Below are 10,816 nucleotides of genomic sequence, written 5' to 3' on the forward strand. Positions count from 1 at the left end.
ATACGAAAGTTCGAAATCGGCCAAAACGTACCTAATTTGCATAATTTCTATTGGGCTTTCAGTGCATTTTCACAACGCTCGTACAAGACAACGAAAAATTATCTTGGATTCATTTTTTTATAAGTTGTTTTTCATCCCTTGGAGTAGCTTTGAAACTATATTTCATCTCCAACTGAACTTTCTTTCGTTTGTAACCACCCGCGTAAAGTACACTATATTTTCTATTCTGTTTGTATGCTGAATTTTGCTATATTTCAGACGACCATAACATCGGGGGTATACGAATGTACATGAAATAAAAGAACTCTTTCAACGAGAAATTCTTCGTGTTTATCATGTAAAAATATAATTTTTGGCCCGTGAAAAGCGAGCGCGCCAGACCAAAATATATAGCGTGCGTTTTCACGGAGTTAGGCCATTTTCTTGCTGTACTCCTACTGCAAATCGCACGCTATTGGGACAAAACTCGACATGTTTGGTCTCTACTTCAGTTTTGATTCATTTAAATATATCAATTTTAACTTAAAAAATTAACCTACCTTCATTGTTAAGTGAACAAACCACCGTTTTAGGTAAAGTTTTTGAGTTGATTTTTCTCGGGTGCTAAATAAACAAATCGCTGTTTACAAAGACACCAGCTCTGTCGACGTGTTTTTAGCTGAAATTGGCCTGTCGCATATATTGTTCTTTAATTTACAATCTATCTCACTGGTATAACTTTAGAGTAAATTACATGTAACTATAAATGTTATTGTAAATTCTTGGGCGTGATTTAAATAAAATCTTCGCACACATAAAATATTCGAAACATTTAGTTGTCGCATGAAAATACTCGCTTAATTGTGCATGAACATTGTGTGTACACCTGTTGAGATACATTTTCAAATCAACTGTAGGTTGGAATTCTGTTGGTAAAAATTGTCGAAGAAATCCGAGAAAAATGGCATGTAGCACCGAGCAGTCGTGCTACATTCCAAGTCATCGATTTCAACGAAACTTTGCCAGGTTAAAGGATCTACCCAAAAACTAAAAGAGACAAACTGGTGTCTGTTTTGTTTTTTTCCGGGGGGATATAGACCACCCCCCCCGGTTTTTCTTGATCCTTAATTAATGTCCACCTCAAGTATCAGTCAATTTGATTGACGGCTTGTCAATCAACAGAGGCAAATAAACGAGTGAGTTTTTAGACTTTCGATTCATCCAAATATTTGACAATTTTGAAAAGTGAGATGCAAAGATCTTTATGTTTTTTTTTTTTTAGCTTAATAGCAGCTGTACCCTCTCCTGCAGTCTTCGTCTAAATTTGCAAGGTCACTCCTTATCTTCTGCCTTGTTAGAGGCGGTTGCCTTACTAGTTTCCTCCCCTGTCCAGCTCACGTCAAGGAGATAATTATTTGCTTTCTGAGAAAAGGTGGCTGGTTTTTGTGTTTTCCAAAGAGCCCATGCAAAGTCCATTTGGCTAGTTAGGGATGTTTCGTCAGAAGTTTACCTGAGGTCCGACCTTGAACGTAGCCACCCCCTTTATCATGGCAAGCCGGTCTTCGTCCATTTTCTCTTGATCTTATCATAGGCGGATTTCTTTGTCAGCTTCACTGTGTTTGCCTTTGTTAGGGTGCTTTTGGATAGGGAAACGCACACTTTTTTTCATTATTGTGATCAAAGCCCAATGATGTACCTAAATTGGTACTTACGGTATCAAACCATTGATTATGACAGGGTGAACTTAATTTTTCTGTCGAGGTCGACGTGACTTCACATTAAAAGCGTTTTTGAAACAAACTAGTGAGCACGAACTGAGAAAGTAAAAACTTGTATTTATCTCCCACGCATTTCTTCTGACAATAGTAGACTTCATCAAGGAGTTTATAAGTAGGGTAAATAAGCTTGCTCATATACAATAGTAAATAAGTTGTCTCTTTACTATTGAAGCCAGTGGATATAATTCGCCAGGTGCGCCTACGGTGTTATACATGCGTGACATTTTTCGAACGTTACATGTACGAGTACGTAATCTGTTTGAGGGTCACAGATTTAGTGTAAATATTTGACCCCTCGACATCACGTAATGTCTCTAGTTTACAGAGGTCTTAGAAAGCCTCATTACTTGGATTTGCCCTCTGCGCGTAGAGGGCTACAAGCGAATATCTCGGGTGTGATTGCTTTTGATTTCTCAACTGATGTTGTCACAAACACAGCTTTTGGGAGTCACGAAACAAAAAAACTTATCGGGACCTAGTTTCATGTACTAATAGAAGTAAATGGCAAATAAAAACATATTCTCTTGAGAAATAAAGTTATAAATAACAGGGATTCTTTGGAACAAATAGTGATAGAAAAGGTTTCAGTTCTGGTCAATATTGACTTTTCATAGCCTACGTCCAAATCTGAGGGAACACGCCGAGGGAATAAAAAAAACATACATGTGTGATAATGCAAGGAGGAGAATAGAAATACAAATAAAGAAAAAGGAGAAAATACAGAAACCCGTGTTCTAGCGCGCAGATATCTTTTGAGCCAGACCTACATACTTATGCCCGACACCACGCAAAGAAACTTGAAAGAGTGCTGTATATGAACTTGCTCGCACGTGCACGCAGGAAAGGCCATGACGATCAGCGAAAATAACGGCAAATGCAGATGATATTTGCAGTCACAAAACAGGCAAATAAGATGACAGAAGGATAAAGAACTTCCTGGAGGTGTTTTCTTAAAAAAAAAAAAAAAACCAATTTTTACTTCTCATGAAAGGTCGCGCAGTCACGCTACAAATACTGTTTCTACGTGGAATTTCTTGAATGGTGGAAAGTGGAAAAACCATTTTCCAGTCTTATTTTCTGGAAACATGGCGCAGTTAATGAATTTTATGGGGCTATTGATATTTCCTATCAAATAAGGGGGGCAGAGTTTCTCGTCATCCGCGTTCTGGAAAAGCCGAAACTGTTACACTCTGGAACCTGTACGTCAACAAGCACGCGACATGTGAATTTAAAATCTCCTCCTGTTACAGTTTCCTTATTGTGAACTGTGCGATAATGATAATAAACAATCAAATTGTAGACTAATGAATTATTTGGTTTTGTACAAGTGCCCTATTTCCCGATTTTAGCAAATCTTCAAAGTAATAAACGACAGAAGAAAGAAACACTACGATTTTCCCATCGATTTTTCAGCTAAAAACACATCAACAGAGCTGGTATCTTTGTAAACAGCGATTTGTTTATTTGGCACTCGAGAAAAATCAACTCAAAAACTTTACCTAAAACGGTGGTTTGCTCACTAAACAATGAAGGTAGGTTAATTTTTTAAGTTAAAATTGATATATTTAAATGAATCAAAACTGAAGTAGAGACCAAACATGTCGAGTTTTGTCCCAATAGCGTGCGATTTGCAGTAGGAGTACAGCAAGAAAATGGCCTAACTCCGTGAAAATGCACGCTATATATTTTGGTCTGGCGCGCTCGCTTTTCACGGGCCAAAAATTATATTTTTAAATGATAAACACGAAGAATTTCTCGTTGAAAGAGTTCTTTTATTTCATGTACATTCGTATACCCCCGATGTTATGGTCGTCTGAAATATAGCAAAATTTAGCGTACAAACGGAATAGAAAATATAGTGTACTTTACGCGGGTGGTTACAAACGAAAGAAAGTTCAGTTGGAGATGAAATATAGTTGCAAAGCTACTCCAAGGGATGAAAAACAACTCATAAAAAAATGAATCCAAGATAATTTTTCGTTGTCTTGTACGAGCGTTGTGAAAATGCACTGAAAGCCCAATAGAAATTATGCAAATTAGGTACGTTTTGGCCGATTTCGAACTTTCGTATTTTTTTCCAAAATAAAAACTCTCTGGAACTTTTGAATATTATTTTTGAAAACGATTCACCAAAAGGGTCTTTTGGAGAAAATAAAAAAAAGTTGAATTTTTGCTTCTGTCGCCGGATTCTCGAAAATTACTGACAACCTCTCCTAAAACGGGTCCTAGAACAAGGAATCAATCAAAAACTTCTCCCCGGGGGCAAAAACTTTGCGGTACCTTTCTGTTCTCAAGTTGGAATATATGGGGAAAGACAGAAACATATCAAGTTTCACTGTGTTTGAATAGCTTTCTTGACCTAACTCTACAGGAAACTCTTCACTCGCGTGACGGGTCCACTTCGAAAGAAATATTCTTGCTCCTCTTCCCAAATTGGGTATAAACACCTTTTTTTAAACTATTTTGATCATTTCCACACATCCAAAAGAAAACAAAAAGCAGCAAGAAGGGTAAGTAGAAGTCTGACCGCTTGACAAGAGAATGAAAAGCTGTGATGTGTATTAAAATTCTTGGAATCCTGAACAATCACGACACACATTTTCTAAGAAACGATGAATATGTTTTCTTTTCCGAAATCTCACGATACATATAAACACGACAATATATACTCCTCCGTTGTTGGAACCAAAATAGCACAGAACTGAGGAATTTGTCGTCGCAAGTCGATGAAGGCGAGTTGTAAAATCGAAATATCGTAGTTTTTCACTTGAGAGCAAATCATTTACCTCATAACACAATCGAATTTTTCTTCGCTTTCTCGGATGGACAAAGCTACAATGAAAAACAAATTTTTTACCCTTTACGAAGTTGGTATAAATATTTGAACCACATGACGCAGCACTTTACAATACAGTTCATTTGATCGATCGAATCTGTCTTTAAATTATTCACAATTTTCGCGTATTACTTGAGTATGTTTTGGTTTCCCTGAAAACATGCAGACGTATACACCAAGTAAGCTGCTCTTGGAATGTGCCTTTATAATTATTTATTTCCAATATTTTAGAATTTTTTCACTGTAAATTTATTAGTTTAAGTCTATGTTTTCTAATATAAACGATTATTTTGAGTTGGCCGTAAGTAGAACGATCGATGGAATTTCTATCGGAGGAATAATTGTCAGCTAAGCCAATTCCAGTGTTCATTCCAAGAAAGAGAGATACGTGTTGAAGGTCATAACAACCTGTTTTAACTTCCGCTGCAAATCTATTCCATTTTTTGTCCTTTACAATGAACACCACAAGTTGAAGATAAAACCAATTAACGATGAAGGTAAGAAAAGCTAACATTTAAGGTAAAACCATTAAACTTTGAGTGATGTCGAAAAGGTCAGATTGAAGACTTACAGTTTCCTCGAAACAATAACAACCATAGCTTGTTCAGAATCTTTTCTGATCACAGGAATGATGCGAAACATCTTTTAATTTTTGGTCAGTACTCAGTCTCACTAATTTTAAATTGAGCATCCCGACTCATTGCATGCTTTAAGTCTTTAAGAAGCTTTTGTTAAGTACGTAACGATTATATCAATTTTGGCCTAAGTTCACATGCTACGGCTTTGAGAAATGTTCTCGCAATTTAGTCTCACCAGCTCGTAATTAGTTTAACTTGCCCACCCAGGTCGATATTGAAGAAAGAAACAACTAACGGGCAATGTTTTCTTGGACGATTCGTACAGTTGAAAACGACAATGTGCATGATACTAACGGGAATTCGATGAACAAAATCATAGCGACGACGTCTTGAAATTTTTTCATTTAAATTGCTTTTTAGCCGTTCTGATCTAACTGCATAGCGTCTCCTGACCGTAAAGGAAAGGATTTCTCTCAAATATTTATTGTTCTTGCCCTCTTTTTTTTTTTTATTCTGATTCACATATCTATTTTTCGAGCGAAAAAAAAAAAAAAAAAAACGGAAATCTTTCGGTTTGTTCAATGTTTTGTTCTCTGCCACTTCTCAGTGGACAGCTCACAAAAACATTACGCCCAGGAAATCAATAGATCTCTCCTTCGTTTTCTATAGAGAAATAAGCTTAGTTAGGGAAATTAATCTTGTTTTTCATTTCTATTTGAAAGAAGAGGAACTTTGGTAACCATGAGCAGATGATAAATGAGCCAAACCAAATCAGTCGCTCGGAACACTGACCAACAGGTCAATATGTTGGGTCCAAATATCCAAATATCCAAAAACCAGCTCCCAGTTGGCTTGTTAGTTCAGTTGGTAGAGCTTTGCATCGGTATCGCACAGGGCATGGGTTCAAATCCCGTACGGCCCTGAATTTTTTTCAGGTCCTATTTTCAACTACTCGTTTCATTAGTGTTCTTGGCTGCGAACACTTTAAAGTTTTACACGTTACAGTCACATATCGCCATTTTTTTAATTGGGTAATCGAAGTGTCTTTGAATATCGAGAGCTACAAATACACTACTGTTGACTTGAGACGATTCTTTTCAGTATTTCCAATTTTTATCCATAAATGGAGCTTTCAAGTCGATGTTGCCGTGAACTGCAGCCTTTGTAAAGATTAGATTTCCTTCAGATGCATCCGAACTTCCCCTGAGCCAAACAATTCTTTTTTTATATATAAGAGAGTATTAGCAATGTTTTGAAATCCCATGCTCTAGACTTGGTGATTTTTCTGTCCAATGCCTAGAAACTGATCAGTATCAACGAACACAACAAGGTATCCAGTGTTACGTGTGAATATTTGCAATCATGCAATCATGTTAGTGATACTCTGGGTTATTACTTTCGGATTCCAAAACAAGGAATCAATCAAGAACTTCTCCAAAGGACAAAAAAAACATGCGGTACCTCTTTCCTTTAAAATTGAAATTTATGGGGAAAGGCAGAAACATACTCAATCTCATTTTTTTTTAGTAGCTTTCGTGACCTAACCATTCAGATAACTTATAACTCGCGTGACAGGTCCACTTTGAATGAAATATTGTCACTTATCGGCCAAAATTGAGTTTAACAATTTTTTAAAATCAATGTTAATAATTTCTACGCATCCGAGAAAAAAAAAAAAAACCAGTGAGAAGAATAATAAGTGGAATTCTGACCTCTTGACAAGAGAATGAAAGGTTGTGATATGTGTTGAAATTCTTAGAATCCTGAATAATGTGGAGTTTATATGAAATAATTCATATTTGTACTGCGGTTGTAGATGAAAGTGGAAATGTGATCATCGCAGTAAATTTTCCAATTTAAGCAATTGGAAAGAAGAAGCCTGAAAAAAATCAGGGCTAATTTGAGTTCATATCTTCCCGTGCAGTGAAATGATGTGGAGTTTATATGAAATAATTCATATTTGTACTGCGGTTGTAGATGAAAGTGGAAATGTGATCATCGCAGTAAATTTTCCAATTTAAGCAATTGGAAAGAAGAAGCCTGAAAAAAATCAGGGCTGTGGCTTCATAGCTCAGTTGGTAGAGCATCGCACCGGTATCGCGGAGGTCACGGGTTCGAATCCCGTTGAAGCCCTGATTTTTTTCAGGCTTCTTCTTTCCAATTGCTTAAATTGGAAAATTTACTGCGATGATCACATTTCCACTTTAATCCTGAATAATCTTGACATCCATTTTCCAGGAACGAAAATGGTGAAAGGGTGAATATATATTTTCTCGTCCGTGTTTAAATTAAATAATTCCGTGATATGTACGAACACGAAAAACACTGCTCCGTTGTTGGAATCAAAATGGCTCTGAACTGAAGAAGTTTGTCGTCGTAAAGCAATGAAGGTGAGTAGTAAAATCGAAACATCATGGGTTTTTATTTGAGAGCACATCATTTCCCTCATAATGTAGTCGCAAATTTTTCGCTTTCCGCTTTCTCGGGTGGACGACGCAACAATGATCACCGAATTTCTTAGATTTTACAAAGTTGGCAAATACAAAGATACTTATCATAACGTCTACCTTCTTTGCTCAATATTCTGCTTTTCAAATGTTCGCAATTCTCATGTAATACATGATTATGTTTTGGTTTTTGCACGAAACGATGCAGACGTGCAAACCAACTAAGCTGCTCTTAAATAATGGTTTTATATTTTTATTTTTTTATTTCTTGCGTTTAAGAAAATTTTTAACTTCGTTTATATCAGATTAGGTCTCAGTTTTTGTTTTCTTCTGCGCATTGTTGAATGTGAAAGATTATTTTCAGTCGGTTGTAGACAGAGCGATTTACGGAATTGTAAGCAGGATGAATAATAGTCATTTAGAGCCCATTTCCGTTTCCATTCCAAGAAAAAGAGGTACTTGTTGAAGGTCATAGCAATTTCCTTTGATCACTAAAACAAATCTGTTCCTTTTTTTGTCTTTTACAGCTAACGCTGCTAGCTGAAAATGCAACGATTGACCGAAGAAGGGAAGTAAAAAAAAACAGCAACCATAGCTTGTTGGGTTATAATCTCTTATGATCACGGAAATGAAGCGAAACATCTTTTCGTTTCTGGTTGGAGCTCAGTCACACTAATTTTACGCTCTACATCCCGACTCATTGTCAGGCTTCAAGTCTTTAAGCAGGTTCTGTCAAATACGTGATGATGCTGTCGATTTTGGACATCCTTACACGCTATACGGCTTTGAGAAATGTTCTTATGACTTGATCTCTTCAGCTCAAACCCCATTGAAGTGAAATGTAAACAATAATCTCTCCCCAAAAGAATAGACAACAGTTATCTGAACTCAGGTAAAACTGTGAACTGAATTGTTCCAAGAAGTAAAATAAAATTCCTCTACGAAGAAATTGAGAACAATTAGCTGAACGCTGAGTGATTTCTGTGAAAGATTTTTTTTATAAGATGAGGATTTTATTTAAAAAAGAGAACGTAATGTCAAAGGAATTCGACGAACGAAATCATAGGCATAATTTCTTGAAATGTTGTCATTACTAGTTTTTTTCTCAGCCGCTCAGATCCAGCCACAGAGCGCACCCTAACCGTGAAGAAAAATAATTCGTTCAAATAGGTGTTGCTCTCGCCCCTCTCATATTTAAATCCGTATACTTATTTGTCGAGCTATAAGTTTCGGAATAGTTTCGGTTTGTTCGGTAATGTTATGCCAGCTACCACTACTTATCGAGGAGCAGCTCATGTGAGCATTGCGGCAATGATATACAATAGTTCTCTTCGTCATTCTTTATTTAGATAGTAGCTATCTCCTTGAGAGACGAGAATGTGTGAGCTATGAGCCATGAAGAACCATGAGCTATGAGCGAAAGACAAGCAAGTTTTACTTTGGGATACAGAATCCTATAGGCACAATAACCCACAGAACAACTGACTTATAGTTCTCTCAACCTTACTTACCGTTTCTTGTTCGAACAAAGGTAGCTGTGAAGAACTATTTGACATACCGAGCAAGGTAGGATTGAAAACCTAACTTATTTCTGCTTTAATGGACAACTGAAACTGAAAGTGCTTTGCTGTTTTCTAGTCTTTTAGTCTATTTTCCAGCCTTGGTTTCCTCTTTTATAAATGATGCTAACAGACAAAATTGATTCACGAGTGAGGGAATTTCGACGGCTCGGAAAGCAAAAACTAAGACACTTCGATGCGTTAACATAATATATCAGACCAAGACGCACTGGCAATTTTATTGTGAAGTGCTTTATTCCGCGTAATCGAAATTAATTTCTTCGTAGTTCTTTCGTTTGTCTCATATACCATAAAATTCAAAGGATGATCCTCCAGCCCCCAATGGTGACCTACTCACCCGCGGCGAATATTCCACTTATTTGCTCTTACCACCTTTTCGCGGCAGACGATGAACGGTAGACGGTAGACGCGTCGTTGCGTTACGAAATTCAAAATTGTCACGCAATTGTCTGAATTTCACATAAATCTTTCTTTCGCGGGGCATCTCGTGGGTGACCGCTAAGACTGATTTTACAGAATAGGAAAACAAAAGGATGGAAATGAAAAACACTATTTGTCATTTTGGGCCACCAAATTTGCAAAAACTACTTCTGACATGGACTAGAAGGGGGACAAAAATTGTTAACGACAGACGACAGAAAATAGACGGTAGACGATAGGCAGAAATTTTTTCTAGGATCTCTTTCTAAAGGAGCTTGGAAACCAGGCTCAACTCAGTAGCCAAGCCTACTGAATTTGTGCCCAAGCCTTTCCTTGCTTGCGTGACCTTTTCTGCCACTAGTTCACGTCGTCACACTGGAGAATACAAGAAAAAGCGGCGAGTAGTAAACACAAGCTCGAATTTTTAAAGCAGTAAAGAAAACGTTTTGAGACCGAAAGGTAAGTAAGTATTTTAGTGTTTTACAGCCTAAATTTGGTGGTATACTTTGTAATTTTACAATGTACAGTAAATTGTCAAATTAATACTGACTCGAAAAACCTTCAGCTAAAAATTAACTCTTTATTAATGAGCTTATACTTTCTTGATCTGAAATATCAATTAGCGATAACATCAGAAATAATTTGCTTTTGTGGTATTAACTATACATACCTAACTTGTTAAAGTAAGTTGTCATGAAATAATGCACTTAGCAACAATTAATCTGAATAAACAAAACTGTATTAATATTTAAATTGTTCTTTAGACTGCCTGGATATCTGGGACAACTGATAATGCATTTTGGGAGTGGTAGGGATGCTTGCTTCATAGTGGCTATGGCTGTACCTGTCCTTGAATTTCCTTTTTGTTTGTAATAGATTTTCCATACATTGTCTGTTATTTTTTTTTTTCAAGAAATTTTAGTCAGCAAGAAGAAAAATTTTTTAAAAAGGAATCCTCTTCCTGTAACATGTACAACTGTGGCTTAAGTTTGCAATATTACTGATATTTTTATCATAAAAGAATTTTCACAAAAATTATTTGACATTGGATTCCCATACAAATACTGCAAGATCTCGCCTGCCCACTAACCCATCAAGGTGGTGTTGAAAACTGCAGTAAGGTCTATTGAATATAGTTAAAGTACTGAATTTCACTCTGTGACTTACAACTACAGGATATGGGGCTTTTTTATGATTA

The 10,816-nt window shown here is 36.6% G+C and overlaps 1 protein-coding gene across 1 annotated transcript in view; it reads right to left on the reverse strand.

The window, feature by feature from the left end:
- Positions 1 to 10,816, reverse strand: part of LOC149048415 (uncharacterized) — a 95,689-nt gene that overhangs the window by 30,588 nt on the left and 54,285 nt on the right. The gene's annotated exons all lie outside the window — the stretch shown is intronic.

This window comes from Pocillopora damicornis, chromosome 3 (genome assembly GCF_964200805.1).
Source record: "Pocillopora damicornis chromosome 3, jaPocDami1.2, whole genome shotgun sequence".
Lineage (NCBI taxonomy): Eukaryota > Metazoa > Cnidaria > Anthozoa > Scleractinia > Pocilloporidae > Pocillopora > Pocillopora damicornis.